Here is a 20,648-nt window from a genome sequence, read left to right on the forward strand (position 1 = left end):
GTTAAGTACGATAACTGTTAGGCCGGCTTGACACGTCACCGAAAAGTGTTTTCAAACGCATTTATTTTTAACATAATAAATCTGTTATGTAAACCATTCACGCATGCACATTTATTAAACAGCAAACAGATAAAAATCCGACGTTTTCAACGTATTAATTTTTACATTTTTGACCCTTTAGCAGCCGTTTATTTTTCTGGATGAAACCCGATTTTAACGTGTTCAACATGTCTGAATATCTTATATCCCAGATTTCAAGTCTATAGATCAAAGAGCTGCCAACTATATAGTTTTACAATGTTGTCACACACATATGCGTACACACATTCTCACTTTTATGAATATACTAGCAGGTTGTTCGGTGTTGCGCGGTCGTAAATACGTATAAATAATTTATTTAATATATATATATATTTTAATTCATACAGAAACGGAGACACGTGCATTAAGTTATATGTCATTTCTAAACAGTTTACTTGTAAGTAAAAAAATACTACAACTGAAAATGAAACCAAAACCTAAAAACAATGAGTCAAGTACAATAAAAATTAAGTCAGCAAGGCGCGATCTTTAAAAAGTGTTTTCAAACCTACTTATTATTTATATAACAATTCACTATGTACATTTGTTAAACAGTTAACAAACATGTAAACATCCGATTTCCCTTGGTTCTATTTTTAAATTATGACTTCTTGCCAGTTTTTTATATTTCTAGATGAAAACTGACTAAAACTTTCCACATGTTCGAATACTCTATATACCATATTTCAAGTCTATAGATAAAACATCCGTTGGATATTAAGGTTGAGAAGTGTTCACACACACACACATGCACATTCTCTCTTATCTCTATATATATTAATATTGGGTCGATTAATCAGAATCGGAATATGGAATCCAAATAATCTGAATTTTTAGGGGTATCGGAATCGGAAAAATTTGTTCCTATTTTCCAATCAATTACGATTCTTTTAATTGTTTTTTTTTTGTTTTCTTTAAAGAAAAATATTTTACCGCTGATAGTAATACTAATATAGTGATTTTAACATATTAGTAAGACTATAATCGATAGATATTCACTCACAAGTGTTTCCTTACGTTTAAAATAATATCTGTACATTTAACATCTCTTTTTTACGGTAATTGGGAAAAATAATAACATTTTAGTTAAATACGAGATCGGAATCGGAATCGGTGTTTGTATCGGAATCTGGAATTTTAGACGGAATTGGTAATTGTATCAGAATTGGTAAAAATACTGGAATCGTCCCGTCCCTAATATATATATTTCAGGCTGTCCGGCCTAGCCCGGTCGTAAAATACGCATGCATATTAAATATTTAATACAGAAACTGAAACATGTGCATGCGAGTATTATGTGTTCTTTTTTCTAAACCGTTCATGTCTATGAGTAAAAAAAGACTAAAAAAAAAGACTAAAAATCTCGATCTGAGATTAAAACCAACACCTAAAAACAGCAACTCAAGTACAATAACCATTAGCATTAAACACACTATCAATTTTATTTTGTTTTAATGCTTCCGAATAACAGCTAATATAATCAGTTCAATATGACAGCACGTTTTCCTTCTTGTGATCTGAATCATCCCCCACTTTCACTAAACCAACAAGTTTATCAACTGAAACATATCGTGTTTTTTTTTATTTAAATAACCATAGAAAAATGTCATTCTCATGCTGAGTATTACATATTTTAAACGCTTATTCTCTGTAATATAACTTAATTATTTCCAACATTATATAGCAAGCTTTAATATACTTTCTTATAGACGGAATAAGTAAATTCAATTATGTTTTTGAAATATTTGCAGGATTTATAATGCCAGTCGGTTTGCCTCAAACTTCACATTAGACCCAGTAAACCACTCCCTACCTGACTTTCCTTTGTGGGCAGACACCATACTAGATGATCTGAAAATCACGCCTTCTCAAATGCATGATACAAATAAAACACCTACACACCTCCAAAGCATGTTGACCCAATCTCATCCTGATTGTGCTAAAAAATGCTCCACCGAGGTAGCTTCAGTTCTCTCTAAACCGTACAACAAATTTCTGAACGAACTTTGCTTTCCTGACTGTTAGAAAACTGCTCTGTGGTACCAGTTTATAAGAAAGCAGGCGAAAGAACTGACCCATTAAATAATCTCACCATTCTCCTCTCCCGGCTTTCTTTTTTCTTTTTTGGCCTAAAATTGATAAATCTCAACTCCATCACATTACAGCTGCTAAACTTCTTACCAACTAACAATATAGATTTAGGCAAGCCCGTTCGACAACGGATATTCTTACTGTAATTTCTGAACGTATATACAGTTCACTGGACAAAGCAGGGGAGGGTAGAGCGGGATCCCTAAGGCTTTTTAAAGAGAATGACACAGTGGTCTTCTCGGAAAAAATAAGATCATATGGTATAACTCTAAAATACTTAGCATAATTAAATCATTCGTAAGTAAGAGAAGAATCCAGGTTGGCCTCGACGGTCGTATATCTAAAGAATATGATATGAATGCGGGAGTATCTCAGGGGTCTTTACTTGGACCTTTATTATTCCTGATATTCATAAATGACCTCCCTGATAAAAATTTCACGGAGATGGGTATGTATGCTGATGACACGCTCTATAACAGGCACGAAAGGAAAATAAATACACACTTATCAAAGGAAATGGCAGAAAACTAGAGGAAGACCTCCAATCTGTAGTGAAAATGGAATATAAATGCAGAGTCACATTCAATGCTGCCAAGGCTAAACTTGTTTTCTTCAATAATTACAAGAAACCTTTTCTACCAATAATAGCAATATCCAAAGACTCATTACCTAAAAATACTTATTTTAAACTCCTCGGCCTAACTTTCATAGGGAAGGAGTTGTAACAGGGACATTAAAGCATTACCAATACCACTGTGAGTTCTCTACCGTGCTAGAAAGTTACTTACGCCTGGAAGTATCCTGCACTTAAATAACACCACCGTTCGCCCATGTATGAAGTATTGCTGTCTCATTTGTGCTGGTACATCTTCTACTAGTCTCTAACTCTTGGGCAAGGTGCAAAAAAGAGTTGCCAACCTGATTGCTCCTGGACTGTCATGTAAACTTCAGGATCTATCCCATCGATGAAATGTTTCATCCCTCTGCCTGATCTACAAGTATTTTAATTGTGAATGCTCTGACGAACTACAAGTACTTCTACCCTATCGACGTAAATACTCCAGACAACCCCGATAAGCAGCTAAACCCCACCCCTACACAGTAAAGATTCTTAGACGAAAGAACTATAATAGTTTCTTCCTCAGAACTGCTAGACTTTGAAATCCTTTCGGGATTCTTCTTTTGTAACTGTACTGACATGCAGAAGTTCAAGCGTAAGATGAACATACATCTTGCTGCTCATCTTCCTTCATAATATCTCTGCAACTTAGGTACTTGATACTAGTCCCTACTTCAAAGTAGCACTGTGCCTTGTTTGGGGTGAAAATTGAATAAAAATATGTCATAAATTATATATTGATGGATTTGTGTACGGGTGTACATATTTGCATGCGCATGTATGCATATGTTTGCATGTGTGTGTGTGTATACGCACGTATATATAGACGCGCATGCGTATACATATTGGCCTATACTCTGTGGAAGATGAACTAATCCAAGAATACGCAGAGTGATCTCCCTTAGATCATTCCTTTTATCCAGAAATGGATATTAGACCAGACTAATATAGCAATCATAAACACTTCTAAGCACACACTTTAAGCATAATACGCAAAAAATCAGCATTTATATACATTAAAAAAAGCTACAATAATTCCTAACAATACTTGATATCTACCACAACTCATATCCTAGAAATTGTTTAAAAGCCCCTCTGCAACACTGACTTTTGGAAATAAATACATAAAAAGAAATGAAGCAGAAAAAGGGAAGCCTCGCCGAACAGTCGTATACGTTTCATATGTATTTTCTCACCTGAACAAGAGATATTACTTTAAAATGTAAGAACATCCACACCTACAATCTTGTACGACAACTTTATTTGGTCAATAAACGTAATATAATTGAAAATTATTGATCATTTATTCTAATACTGTAATTACCTTTTTATATATTAACCCGTATATATGCTGCTTTCTAGGAACCGCATTTATGTAGCCTTCATACGCACTCCATTTCATTGATTGATTTGTTTTATTTAAATGATATTAAACTCGAAATTCATTAGTGAGATGCTGAGAGCATTGTAGATCTACCAAAGTGTATGTCATCCTAAACACAATAAAGATGGAGGCAAGCGGCAAATCAGTGGTAAACGCTTGTTCTTCTTATAACACATAACAATGTGCAATACTTATTGAAATTTGTAGAAGATACTGGAAATATTATAAGACCTATAGTAACTCTGTTTAATTAAAAAATAAAAACTGGTTATTGTCAGTAAACAATCATAGATGATGGCTGGGTGAGAACTCCAAGTGAGTTACTACTAATAATAATGCATTGCAGTATTTGTGCTTTTCACTAATGTCGAATTCTGGTTTCTTATATGTGCAAGCATTTTAATATTATTGCCGCTGGCGTTTATATTCACTATTTGAATGTTTTATAATGTTTTGCCATTCACCAAGTAAACGCTTTAGAAATCACATGATTGTTAAATCGATAATTCGTGCGGAAAAATATCTCTTATCTTGAATACACATGAAGAATATGTGTCTGTATTTTTTTGTATGCGAAAGATCTAGTGCTTTGTCGTGTATTGAACAGGACACAAGTTTCCTATTTGTACTTTAGGTTGCTACGATATTTTAAACATGTTTACCATTTTTCCGCTTTCTGTTTACCTTCATTATCCATAGTATAAGGCATTTCTCTCAATATTTTTTCTTCTTACTGACCTGAGTTTTCTCCAGCAGAATTGTCTATTTGTTCACTTTGCTTTACTTGCTTTTAGTTTCGTTTTGTTTTTTTATATATTGTCAAATAATTATCTCGTTTTTACGTGTGGTGAAAGAGGATCGGTTTGACGAGAAACAAGATGGTTGTCTAAAACGATAATGAGGATTGATGTTTATCTTGTGTTATATTTTTTTTCATTTTCTGATACGTTTGTTTCTTTGGGTTTACATTTACTGTGATGAAAACTGAGTAATAAACTGGTTCTCTTAAACTTTTCAGATACATTTTAATCTCACAAAATATATTCGATAATTTTGCGATTGATTTAGTTTTTAATGTGAACTTTAATTATAAACCATAATATGAAATAAATCATAAATTTACCGAACGTTTTAAATAACGGTGAAGTATAAATGAGTCAAATGTTTCATCCAGAAAGAAAATATCATACCATTATTAAGTATTAAACTCTCCGTTTGAGAAGAAACGGAGAATTTAATACTTAATAATGGGGTCAAAGTCAAAATAAATTTGACCTCTGCAGTCTCTACCAAATTACTCAGACAATTTCTGATCTAAACATTTGAAATTTTACATAAATGGTATTCAGAGATAGGGCAAGCTATTTAATCGGTTTGGGTCGAAACTTTTTAGTTGCCAATATATAAATGTATGTATGCATGTATGTTTGCATGTCTGCCTAAAACTTTCGACAGAGGTGACGTATTTTTACAAGATGAGTATCATTTTGAAGTTCGACCATTCAAACGACAAATACCGAAGAATAAACTAAAATGATTAATATCTTCACATTCAACTGGGCACTTTTCTACAGGGGGTGGTCGCTTTTTTCGCCAATATTTTCGAAAGTTATCCTCTCGTTTTGATTGTCTAGCCTTAATTTTAACCTACGTCACTTTCGGTTTGGCGCTTGTCATAACAGCAAAGACGTCAGTTTTTTTTTGCCGTTCTTTTCCTCCTTTGCGGTACGGGTTCGAGCCTGCCTTCCTACTACAACTTTTATTTGGCTCAACAAACACACATCCATACACTCGGGCAACGCCGGGCTGAAATGCTAGTATATAATATTTATATAATATATATATATATATATATATATATATATATATATATATGTGTGTGTGTGTGTGTGTGTGTCTGTGTGCGTGTGTATGTGTGTATGTGTGTCTCTGTGTCTCTTTCTGCATCTGTATTTGGTGTTTTCAAACCTTTAAAGTCGTTTAATACCAAATCGTTCTTCTAAAGTTTTTTCTTGCAGCCACTACATTAGCCTGGGTCAAAGAATTTATGCTAGTTTCAATATTATGAAAATTACTTTGAAAAATTATTTCCTGTATTAAATATGAGGTCAGATAATGCCTTATGAAGTGTTTACGCAAAGCAACCTTTTAAACAGCCTCTTTCTTACTATTCTTTAGCAAGTTTTTTTCTTTTATTTCTGACTTAAATTAGGTTAGACTAAAGTAAGAAAGTATGATAGAAAGGAAAATATGGAGGTACAATTGGCGGGATAACCATATTGATAGCATTGATAGGTGGTAGTATTTCGTATACTTATTTGCCACAAATACACGCAACCTAAATGTGCCAATATATATATATATATATGTCTGTGTGTGTGTGTGTGTATATAAGTATATATATATATATATATATATTTGTATATACATATATATATACTTTGCGTAAAATTTTCGTGAAAGATATTACATTGAACCGTATGTTTCTATTATTTTCTGTAACACGTACGTGTTATACTTTTTATATGATATACTTTTTATTTAATACAATGTTTATGCAAATTCTAATCTTCTCAAGAAATATGCTTCAACCAATCAGCATACTAATGTACCCAGCCACGAGCAAATATCTTATTTATGCACCTCATCGATATCATTATAAATTAATTAACATTAATTCACCTTAGAGACACTTCTCTATCGCAATATTCGTGAGAACACGTTGGACCTTCTATCAGTCAACCAGCAAACAGGGTGTCTGAATAAACTTCTTAATATTTGCATATCCGTTTTGATAAAAAAGTTATCATACTTCGTAACTGGTCTTGTTTTGATTAGTTTTATAGAAATTCACCAATCAATTTATTTTTTTAAAGTTGCATGTTTTCACGCCGACGTAGTCAGTGTGAATGGTTATGTTATTGTCACCATGATGGAACGGACAGATACAGCAGAGATCATTTTAGAGAACAAAATAAAATACACAGTCGTTCAATATTTATGTAAGTGTTTCAGTTTCATGTAGAAGCTGTTTTAAATATACCTTCTCGGTTTTTTGGGTAGGACCCAAAGGTAGTATTTCTTCTGATATATTTATAGCGTGGGGTTTCCATTTTCATAATCGTTTCCATACAATGGCAATATGTGACATACATTTATTGTTATATAGTCACGGTATCAAAAAGTGTATATCTTATATAGCAGGGTATCAAATTTGTTTATTTTACATAGCTTCTGGTTATATGAACTATGTTGATATAAGGATACTGGAGATATACCGTAATAACCATATATATTCTGGCACTGCATTAACCAGATTACTTAGATGAATTCTTTTTTAATAAAAGGGCAACACTAATATCGTGGGGTCTTTATTCACACTAAGTGTTCACTGAATGACAACCAGTCATATATTACATATGAAATATGTCGCTGTAGAATTTCCACATGTCTAGCTAGCTAATTTATGAAATACACTTAGTCAAAAATGTTCATTGAAAATTTCGAATCCTGATTGAAATTCCGGAATAGATTTGTAAATAAGCTTATTTCTGCCTAGTTGTTAGGAGGTTTTAATACCAAATTGATTCATTATAGCATAACTGAGTGTAAACACTGAAACAAAACAAAAAAATTAATTAAAAGTCATTAATAAAAAATATCTTAAAATGTAGACCGTAATAGGCAATTATTTAGAATACTGAAGTGATTACCACTGAAGTTCGAAGTAGGTTAATCAACACTTAAACTTTAATTTAAGGTTGATTCGTAAAAAAAGTCGAGTTAAAATAGGGATTATCAGTCTCATTTTACATTAGCGTATGAAGTAATAAATGCTTTCTTTGCGAGGACGAGGCTGACACATTTTTCCTGCGCAGTGTGACGTTGCTGAAATATACAGCCTCATCAAATAACAATGATACACAGGAAGTTATTTAGGACACCACTGCAACATCTGATGAAAGTGAGACGATCAGAATGTTTGTCAAATTGTGCGTTTTCCAGTACTTCTAACTTTCTGTATGATCAGGCTAACTTGGCAATGGTTTCTTTCTTGAAAACTTACTTATATTTAGTTCCTTTACAACTGAAGTAATATATGGAAAATCGAAGAAATGTATAAGTTTACCCTTGGAAAAACGTATGTTTAGACGCAGATCCCAATTTATAGAAACAACCGTCAACCGCGACATATTCATATACTTCATATACTGCAGACCACACTTCAAGTATACCGATCTGTGAATCGTACCATTCTCATCTATGCTTGTGAAACTTGGATGCTAGACATACCATGAACTGAACCATTTCCATATAATCTGCTTCCGTAGATTGTGAAAATCAAGTGACAAGACAAGATGCCGGACACAAAGTTTCAAAACCTCAGTCAGTGGACACTATGCTTAAGCAGTACCAGGTTCTTTAGGAAGGTCTTGTATGCTGCCATCCTGATTCAAGGTTTCCAAAATAGCTCCTTTACGTTGACTCTGAAATGACAAAAACGAGGACAGCAAAAATAGTTCCAGGACAATATGAAGGTCTTCCTCAAAGGGTTCGGTTTGCATTCTAACTCGTAAGAAATCTAACCCAAGAGCGTATCATAACACACAGAGGGACTACAATTGCTGAATCAGACGCAATGCATAATTAAATCCTTCTTAGATAAGAGAAAAATTAAGGTTGTCCTTGACACTCGTACATCTAAACAATATGATATAAATTGCGGGAGTGCCACAGAGGTCTATCCTTGGACCTCCGTTATTCCTAATATTCATAAATGACCTCCCTGACAAAATTATCACGGAGATGGGTATATATGCTGACGACACAACGCTCTATAACAGACACGGCAGGAAAACAAATGAACACATATCTAAAGAAATGGCAGAAACACTAGAGGATGACCTCCGATCCGTAGTGGAATGGGACAAAAATGGATGATCACATTCAATGCTGCAAGACTAAACTTGTTTCCTGCAATAATTACAAGAAACCTTCCCTTCCACCAATAGCAATAGGCAATAACTCTTTATCTGAAAGTACATCTTTTAAACTCCTCGGCCTTACGTTCACAAGAAACATGAGTTGGAACAATTGCATTGAGAGTATTGTCAGGACCGCTGCGAATAAGGTGGGTTCTCTCTGCCGTGCTAGAAAGCTACTAATGCCACAAAGTATCTCATACCTGTATAAGGCCACCATTCGCCTATGTATGGTGTATTGTTGTCATATTTGGGCTGGTGCATTTGCTACTAGTCTCTCGCTCCTAGACATGGTTCAAAAGAGATTCGCCAATCTGATAGGTCCTGAACTGTCATCTAAACTTCAGCCTCTGTCCCATCGACGCATGTTGCATCCTTCTGCATGTTCTACAAATACTTTAACGGTGAATGCTCTTACGAACTGCAAGCACTTGTGCCCCCTCGACGTACATACTCCGCGACAAACCCAACAAGCAGCTAAATCCCATCCGTTCACGTTAGAGACCCCTAGATATAAGAGAGCCTTCTACTCCAGTAGTTTATTCCCCAAAATATACTTTGGAATTCCCTTTCGGGCCCCTATTTCCCCAGCTGTACTGACATGCAGAAGTTCAAGTGTAGCGTGAACCGACATCTTGCTGCCACACATTAACATCTTGCTGCTACACAATAACCCGTATGCTTATGTCCCTGATAGTAGACCCCTACAGCAAAGTGGCGATGTGCCTTGTTTGAGGTGAAAATGTAATTTAAAAAAATGTAATAACACAAGCATACTGTGAGATTAGAAAAGACAGAGCAGCCAACATCTATGATACAGAATTATTCCACGGGTATCCAACATTCGGGAAATACCTCAGAGCTTGTATCCGTCTAACAAGTTATTTTCTCACCTAAAGAACAATTGTAGGATCACGATTAAATTCGCAAGCGATTTACGTACATCATCAGATGGAAAAAGGCCGAGCGATCGGAGGAGCAGGTTAGCGCCCTAAAAGCGAATCGTTTTGTGTTGCTAAAATATCTATGATAGTCTCCGCGGTATAATTTATCAGTCAGTAAGGAACAAACTTACACCACTTAAGAAATAGTAAGAAATATCCGTAAGGGTAGAACTCCTGAGAATATCTATGAGGAATACTTGAGTCTGTCCGATATAAGGCTATAAGTTTCATTCATCCTCATTGTTGTCAACGAATGCTCAACTGGCATTAAACGGTTCAGAGAGCCACACCCTAAAATTTCCTCTGTGTGACTGACATATATCCAATGTTTTTTACACACACGTTTGGGAAATGTTGATTGAAAACCATGTACCTGCTGCGTCAGTTACCCGTAGCGAGTTGGGTCAGCTTCTTTAAGGAGTTTGGTAAGTAAAGTTAAACTTTCAAACGGTCCCTAGTATGTATATTCCTGTTCTAGACAGGAAGGTCAGGCTAACAAAAATCAGTGAAAACGAATATTACTTACCAATGAAAAACACGTATTTCGTTTTTGTCGAAAGTATTCTTCTCCAAACCTAACGGTTTTTAGCTATTTTTACATTTATTTAACCCCCAAAACACGTTGCCATTGAGACGTAAAGGGCGACTCTGAATCTCTGAGTATAATTCTTTCATTACATTTAATTTCGTTCGTATTAGTACAGTCAGGAAAACACGAAATAAGAAGAATTTCTAAAAGACGAATACATTTTCAGAAAAGAAACTTCCCAGCATCAAAGAACATCATATATCTAAAAAGTTCAATTTTGCTGCTTGCATTAGTCGGGGTTATTTCTGTCGAGGTTTACTAGTGTAATCAATTCACGAGGGAATATTCTATTATATTAATTCTAATGAATTTCGAATATGGTTGCTGACTACGGAATTTTTGCTTGTATTTTTTCGCTAACATACTAGAACACATGGGCGAGTGCACACCGACCATTTTGTATAAGTTTTGTCTGCAAATATTGATTCCGTGTGTTTTGATGAATTCCACTCTATTTAAGACTTTCTGTATTTTTTATACGTCGGATACTGCTTGTAATTATCGATTACTCTTCTTATTCGCCGTTTTGCGCAGTAGAACTCTTCTTTCCTTTTTGTTTGAAATTATATAATGTATATCAATCAAAACGTTATTTATATTACAAGACGATTGTCACATTTTTTTCCATTAAATAACATTTATTTTCTTACAAAGAATAAAAACTAAATTCAAAATACAGTCGATTGTGAAAAAAATATGTCTATATATAAGTATAAATGTATGTGTCCATGACTATTATTCTGTAAATAGCGGTAACTAGATGTTTAATATTAAAAACTATAATAATATCAAAAGAATGTTTACAGCCAAATCTAAGTCATTGTCCTTTTTTTGTGCAAGTGTTTTATATAGATACAAGGAAGATGGTACCTTTAAACAATTTTCTACCCTTCCTGACAGCCTGTTAGTCTTGATTGACTGTCGGTATAAAAAAGTATAATACTTTTATTGCAAAACAAGTAGAGGTGTGAATCCTTAGCTGCATTCATAGAAATATATATATGAAGAAAAATTATTGTAAACAGAAATGACCGGCTCTTACTGTTTACTATGAAACCGGGTTATAATTCTATATCCTCTTAGACAAATAGTTGTTCTGTATTAGTGTTTGCTAATATAAACATTGATGGGCATTTGTATGTTGCTTTTATTTCAACTGTTAGCAAAAATAGTCAAAGCAATAGAGCAATGAAGCAATGGGAAATTAAGGAACCATTAGCTAATGCAGAACAAAAGTTATAACGTTGACTATAAGCGTACGGGTGTATCGTTATTTCAATATAGACATCACCAGAGAAGGTTTCCTAATATAGTAGTATTATTGGAAAACACATTACGCACAATATCTTCTAGATCTTTTTAAATTAACACTAAAAATTGTTACATTGAAGACTGTTGGAATGAGTTTTTGCAGTAGAGGAACGTTCTGAAACAGCCTTTATCTTTAAAGAGAAGAGTATCATTTCCATATAGCTGTATGTTTCTAACTATTAATTATGTACATCAATCAGTTTTTATCTCCTACTAAGCTTATATTTCCATATATGGCCATCCATCTCTTTATATCTGGTTTACTCGTCATTCCCATTTTTCACAAATTTCATCTTGTTTCATTGTTTATATAGAGTTATTGGAAGTTCCCCACACGCACACATACGCACACATAAACACACACATATACACACCCATATAAATGTGTATGTGAATAACAATTTCGATATATTCCAAGTTCTTAGGTTTTATATATTTTAATAATCAATGCTCGCAACATAAAACCTTGCAGAATTTTTACTACAAATGTGTTTCGTTTACATGGAACAATCACTGAAACATTTTATATTTTCTGTCATATACTCATCAGAAAAAAAAATTCCTTTGAATAACGCATGACCATGCAATTTTACACATATAGACAAACTTAAATCACGTATTTACTTTAGCTTGAGGCGTACCTTAAGTAAACAGGCGATGGGAGACGTTCAATTAGCTTGAGAACAAAGTTCTTACGGGATTTTTAATTCTTAATCAAATGATGTATTTTTAAATAAGTTTTAGTTGTAACAACTTTACTTTATATATTTTCTAACAAGAGTGGTGCCCACTCTATCTAATCATTGAAATCACAATCGTTTTAAAACATTTATATCTTCTTTTAAGAACGTAAAATACAGGATGGAAAAAACAAATTTGCACAATACTATTTCATTTAAAGCTAGGCCGAAAAGATGCTGAAACAACCCGCGATTGACTGATACATTTGGCCCAAGAACTTCCACTGAACGAACAGCACAACTCTTGTTTAAGAAACCTTGTGGCGGCGACGAGGGTTTTGAAAATGAGTAGTCATATGTTGACAACGGTCATTTAACAGCCTTAGTAAGAACCAATCCAGATACAACTGTTCGAAAATTTGTTTCTGAATAAAACATACCGTATACGACGATTTTGAATCACATGCAAGAGATTGGAAGACAAAAAAGTTGATAAATTGTGGCCTCACAAATTGCACAACAACCAAATGCAATGCCGTTATGAAGTCTCATCTTTCTTTCTTTTACACAACAAGAACGACTTGATTTGTGACCAGGCTGTGATTTGAAATAAAATTTGGGTCATTTACGACAAGCGGCGACGCTCAGCTCACTGGTTAGTCGCCGAAAAGCTGCACAATAGTTGCTGAAGCCAGAGTTGTATTAAAAGAAGTTGATACTGTTGATCAGGTGGTCTGCGACCGGTCTCATCCATTACAATAATTTTTAATGCGGGCCAAACCATTACGGCACAAAACTACTACCAACAAAAGGATAACATGCATTAGGAACTTCGAAATAACAGCTAGCATTAGTCAACTGAAATCGCCCAAATCTACTCCACGAAAATGCCAGACGGCACGTTGCTAAACAAACCCTGCAGAAACTGAACGAATTCGGCTACAAAAATCTGCCTTATCCGCCATGCTCTAAAGATTTCTCACATACCGACTAGTATTTTTCAAGCCTTTCGACAACTTTCTGCGTGAGACATGTTTCAAAAACCTTAGGGATACCAAAAACGCTTTCATTGACTTAATTTTCGTCAAGACGCAAGATTTCTATGTTACTGGCATTAATCCATTTCTTTTGTGTTTGCAAAAGTGTGTTGATTCTGCCGCTGCTTATTTCAATCAATGTACTTTTGTTTGAGCTGAGATCTGTCCATCTGAATCGTTCAAAGCAGCAATTGAAGCATATGTTCCTACACAGAAATTCTATAGCAAACTCCACTTTCTCAAATGGTTTAGTTCTACATGCGCAGCTGCCATTGCTCAGAGGCAACATGCATACCGTAGATTTATCCAGCATATTCATGTACAAACAGACAAACGTATAGAAGCTAGAGATAATTGTAAGAAAGAAGTAGCAACAGCTAAGAGTGAATATACTGAAACAACCAGGAAACACACGAGAGCGTAGAATTAGGAACTCGTGATTTCTGGAAAATCTACAATAGTGTAGTAAATAATGGGCAATCAACAATACACCTACTATTCAACAATCATGAGGTTATTTGCACAGCAACTGAGAAAGCTAACATGCTTGCCCGTCGTTTGCGGGCAGAAACCACGCTAGATGATCTGAAAATCATGTCTTCTCAAGTACATGCTATTATAAAAAATAGATATCTCAAAAGCATGCGGAGCTAACGTCATCGATTGCATATACTAAAGCATGTGGAGCTAACGTCAATCGATTGCATATACTAAATCTTAGTACACTGTTTATCAAATTTCGAGCCTGTAGATTGAAAATTAACAGAGTTATTGCGTAGGGAAATGCACACAGACAGACACACTGACACAGAAATACATACACTTTCACTTTTATAGATATATGGATATGTGTATGTTTACCGTTCGTATTCTTGCATTTCAATACATAGTGTATATAAACACACCTGCCTTTTAAAATGTTTTGTCTGGCGAGGTAAAATATGAAATATGTATATTTAAATAAAAGAACATTTTTATATGATACTAGCAAAAGTACCCGTCGTTGATTGGGTTCGAAAACAGCCTACAGAAAATGGAGTCTGATTTATGAAAGTATGATAGGTTATGAAAAGGAAGGGTTGTAAAGAGATAGCTTCGAATTTCGGGGTATCAAAACCAACGCAAAATATGATGAAAGTAAAAATAAAATACATAAACCCCATAATTTATTATGCCTACCTGTTCACACTGAAACACTTATCACAGTGTTATGTGTATCTACATTAAATAACCTTGTTAAACTTTGTGACATATTTCCATTCTATGGAGGTCAGGTGCGAACGAACACCCAATACTTTTATGATACCATATTTCTTCAAACTGAAACATAATCATCAAAGTATACTTACGCAGATAGATATGAAAATTCTTTATTTAAGGTTTTGCCTATTTCCATTCTATGGAGGTCAGCCGCGAACGCAGATCCCTCAATTTTATAATACCATCTCTATTTAAGTTAACACATACTTATCAAATTATTCTTATGTATATCTATATCAAAAACACTTGTAAACTTTTTTTTTATTTTTAAATTTTTTATTTCCATACTTTGTGGACCAGGCGCGAACACAGCCCCAACAATTTTAATGAACCACCGTTCTGCCAGATCAAACATACCCATTCTTGTGTCTCGATGCATCTTCTATAATTATATGCAATCAGTTTCTTTTAAATAGTCAACCATATAGGAGCCTATTCGTGACCAGACACACACACACACACACACATATGCACACATACATTCAGCTCTATATTAGAGATTTCATGAACATTTCTAAAAAATACATATTTGAAAAGAAAACAAGTAGCAATTGCCTCGTAAGAAAACGGGACATTGTTAATATTTAGATGCGATATACATCCCCTGGGAGAATGACTGCGTTCGGATTCTACAGAACAGTGCGTGCAAGACAGTGACGAACCGGACCTCAACGGTATTTGCATTCACTCTGGTGTCAGAAAAAAAATCATGATCTATAAATGAATTGTGAAGTAATTTATTTATTTTTTTTTTACATGGAGGTCACCACTTATCAAGGCCCGGAGGCCACACAGGGATAAGAGTTATTGCGTGTACACTAATCAATGAGATAGTATTGTAGTAATCATTAGTAATGTTTTACGTCTATTAGAAACGCCGTACTTACACTTGGAGAATGAACCATAATGTTTCCATATGTAATATTTAAACAAATGTTGTTATGCAATCCGAACTTGAACCCAGCACGTAATGTGTACAGTTTTCGTTTGTAAATAAAACATCACACCATCTGTATAAATATGTATGTTTTTAGACAAATACATGAGTTGAGAAACGTTTAAGTGGAGCAACGTGACATAGTTATATTTATTTATATGCATATTATTAGTTGCAAAGGTTCTGCATTTCCTACGCACGTGTGTTTTAGTAGTATCGCAGATGGTATTACGATTGATGTTTGCACGGTGTCTGCTATTCACACTTTTCAGCTTGCGAGCTGCATTAAATATCATCACATGAGATTATCTTACAGGAAACATTTCTAAACCTGTTTTATGTAGATCGTGTATATATTTTAATAAATCTAGCACATGTCGCCTTCTGATCATTGCATTACCTGACGACGATCAGGGGTCCATCATTTAGATTCGTGTTGCAGGATTTATTTTAATAAATATTACTAAAGTTTAATAATTTTAATTAAGTATATCGTAGCTATAAATCTCTATGAAATTCTTAATAACAAAAACTTAGGTATTATGCTAAGATGTTTTGCTAAAAATATAATTGTATACTAGCAGTTCAGCCCGGCTTTTCTCAGGCCCTATGCACTGTTCAGAATTTGTATTTTATGTATATATTAAAAAGTTTCACTCGTGTCCAGGTAATGTACATTTACAATTTTAAGTATTTGGACCTAAAATTTGCGGAGTGGTTTGGTATTGTCTACAAAAGTCAACTCTTTCAACTTTGACCTGTTGAAAGTCAAAAATTGATTAACAAGTTTGCTGTATATCTTAATATCATTTATGAAAATTTCAAATGTTTAGAGCCCAAAATTGGCTGAATAGTTTGCTAGAGACTGTAAAACTCAAATATTTTTAACTTTGGATGCTTAGCCGCATAATTTCCCACAAAAAAACGATTAACAAGATAGCCCTATGTCTGAATACACTTTATCTAAAATTTCAAATCTTTAGAAAAAAAATTGGCTGAGTAATATGGTAGAGACCGCAGTGTTACCCCAGTTTTGACACTTAACATCTATTGTTTTAGGTTCAAATTAAATTAAAACATTGATTCATTTTCGAATAACCTGCATCTTAAATTTCAAGTGTTTACACCCAAAATTGGCGAAGGAGTTTCGTAGAGTTTTCAAAGGTCAAATCGGTGAACTTTGCCCCCTTTGACAGCCACGTTTCTGGCTGAAAACGGATTAAAAAAATTTTTGCCAAATCTCAAGACTCCTTATGTCGAATCTCTGGTCTGTATAAAGAAAATTGACAGAGTAGTTTGGTGGGGAATTGTACACACGGGCACAAAATTTTACTTTTATAGATATATAGATTATGTACTATGCTATTTAAAGTATTAATACACATATATACAACATAACAATTTTGACACCATAATTCGTATTAGATCACCGAAGTTGAGCAATGATGAGACTAGGTAGTAATAGATGACTTACCAATTAGAAATTTAAATTAGGCACTGTATTATTGTGCCGCAGAAAGGTTTATGTTTAATATTTTGGTTGGCAGTAAAACTACATAAAGAAGATCACTGTACGTCTTAGAAGAAGAAGAAAAATATTAAAACTTATCTTTCTGTGTCAAATATTTGCACCAACGGAGTTTATAAGCTGTTCTGGAAAATGTGTATCTTTCCAGATAAAATTTGATTACAGAAATCTCTGTGGATTTCAGATAACTTAGTTGTCTAAAACTCAGAAGACATGATTTTTATGATAGCTTAGTTGTCGGAAACTCACACAACGTGAAACTCAGTCGACTGAAGAGTCAATATATATATATATATATATATATATATATATATATATATATATACAAGCAAACAGTCAATAAAACATGGTAAAAACACATTTTGAAAAAGAGTTAAAACATATTTAATCTGTAAAGGAAACACTTGATAAGTGGATAGTCCTTAATTCGCGGGTTTCGAAGAAATACTTTCCTTCCTATCAAAGAGTAGGAATTAGCAAAATGCAGGATCGGATTTTGCATACAAAAGTATTTTATGAAACAACAATTAAGTCAAAGGTCTTACTTGATAACAAAAAAGTGAAGCAGAGGAAATATGGTGAATAAAAAGGTGATTACACGTGAATGGATAGTCTGGTGAAATATAAAGAATCCAATAACGGTAAAATCAAAAGATTTAACTTCAAGAATGTTAATTGAATTTCCATTTGCACAAGTAAAATCCAAGGAAATCCCGTAATTGGAAGATGGTCCAAAATAATCCAAAGGCTGAAATCCATGGACTAATTCACAAATATGTACAAGAGAAAAGGAGAAAAATTCCAATAATATTGATAAAAGAAAAATAAGATATGCTTTTTACACTGCTACCGAGACATAAATATGAATAATAAAGATCAGGGAAGAAGAAGAAGGGGGAAAGTTAAATGGTGATAGAACTAAATATAAAATAGAATAACAAATATCAAAATGACCCTAAAAGGAAATGTTAAAAGGCGCGAAAAAATATATAGGGCAAAATAATATAGGTTACCTGAAATGTACAGGTTATTACTTAAGATAATGTCAGCAAGAGTTGTTAAAAGACACTAAATGGAAAATAAATAAATAAATACATTGATAAATAAAGAGAAAATAAATAATAAATAAACAATAAATATATATATATATATATATATATATATATATATATATATATATATATATATATATAAAATAAACAAAAAATAAAATAAAATAAAATTATTTAAGGGCCGGTATCTGCAAATTCAGAAAAAAGCAAGAAAGTAAGTAAGTAAATGCATACAGTAAAATATAAGTAAATACAAGATATGAAAGTGTGGGTAGATTGATATATTAGATAGATAGGAAAGTTTAAAGACTTAAACAGATTACAGATTACAGATAACTGCAGATAAAAACCGGCCAAGCAAAGAAGAAATAAAGAATTAAAATAAAGAATCATTAAATTATTAAGTATTAAGAAAGTATGTAGAAAAACGATAAAGTTAAAGAAAAAAATATATATCTATCTAAAAGGTAAAAGTAATAACTATGTAATTTCAAAATTGCCAGAATTAAATTTGGACTTATGTTTACAGGAAGAGATCAGTTGATTTTAGAATTTATTATATTGTTACTTTGAGGGGAAGTAATTATATTTATAGCTTCGGTTGTGCAGAGGCGACATGACATAGAGCCTGGAGTATAAAACTTAACTTTTTATGATGGTCCATTAGATTGACAAGGGGGTATTATTAAAGTTAAGTTTTTTAATTAAAGTGGTTAGAGAAGTTCCTTGGTTATTATTAGAATTATGGTTGTTAAAAGAAGAAATGTGGTTTGATATTCATTCTTAATTAACGGTGAAGTAGCGCCGATATATGTATATACTTTACTAAAAGCTCGCGCTCTGGTATTAATATTAACTTGGTGATTTGTATTAGTTAAATAGTTTGAATTTTGTTCATAGTGTTTAACAAATGATGGGACAATGATTGTATGAGGACTATTTTGGAAGGGATAATGAGCGTTGTTAGTGTTAGGATGGCTGTTAGGAGAAATATTATTATTCTCATTAATATCAATATTATTATTAATATTATTATTTTCATTATTGCTGGTTGTATGATTGTGGATGGAGGGAGTGCTCGAGTGGTGTATTGGATTAGTAACTAGATCAGATGGAGGATGGGAAGAAGGATAACTTGAAGACGAAATATTAGTGTCTGTTATGGGAGGATTGCGTGGGAGCTCAGTAATTGTGCAAGAATATATAACACCTTTATAGATGCAATCTTTATTGAGTGAACAAAGATGTTTTTTTATTACAATTGCAGTTAGTTTTGGGTTTAATTGGGAAACGGATTTTTTGGGCTGATTTAATTTTTTCGTTATTAGATGTTAAAATTATTGTGCTAAATTTGGCATTGTTGAATAAGTAATCCTGATTGAATTTTTATTGAAAATAGAACTATATCTGTGTGGGTATTTGAAAGAGTTTTGTACAATGTTGAAGAATTCCTTAGGTATATTGATTTCGACATTTACGCTAAATGGAGGATTAAACCAAATATTTTTCTTTCTCCTGATGCAAATGGGTGGGTTAAAGGTATTGCAATTAGTATTTTTGGTTTGGATTATATATGTAGACTGGTTCATTGTTATTGATAGCGGCACATCTTGTTATTTGAACTGGTTTCTTACGAGTCATATTGTGTGTGATTACAGATTTAAGGCGGTCTGCAGCAGGAGCATAATTGTTGTATTTAATCTTTTCCTTATGTCCTGAGTTCATATATATATATATATATATATATATATATATATATATATATATATATATATATATATATATACTGGCAAAAATACTCGTCGTTGACTGGGTTCATAAAGTAGCTAAAGAAAATGGTCTCTGATTTATGAAAGTATGATAGTTCATGAAAAGGAGGGGTTGTAAATTTGGGTTCAATTTGGGGGTATCAAAACCAAAGCAAAATATGATGAAAGTAAAAATAAAATAGATAAACCCCATAATTTATTATACCATACCTGTTCACACTGTAACACTTATCACAATATTCTGTGCATCTATATTAAAAAAAAACTTCTTAAACTTTGTGACATATTTCCATTCTATGGAGGTCAGGTGCGAACGAACACCCAATAATTTTATTATACCATATTTCTTCAAACTGAAACATGATTATCAAAGTATACTTACGC

At 33.3% G+C, this 20,648-nt stretch overlaps 1 long non-coding RNA gene across 1 annotated transcript in view; it reads left to right on the plus strand.

Moving 5' to 3' along the window:
* LOC145277471 (uncharacterized) overlaps positions 1–20,648 on the plus strand; it is a 479,590-nt gene that overhangs the window by 249,809 nt on the left and 209,133 nt on the right. The window lies entirely within an intron of this gene.

The sequence above is a fragment of the Euprymna scolopes genome, chromosome 6, assembly GCF_053919585.1.
Source record: "Euprymna scolopes isolate OS-2025 chromosome 6, ASM5391958v1, whole genome shotgun sequence".
Lineage (NCBI taxonomy): Eukaryota > Metazoa > Mollusca > Cephalopoda > Sepiida > Sepiolidae > Euprymna > Euprymna scolopes.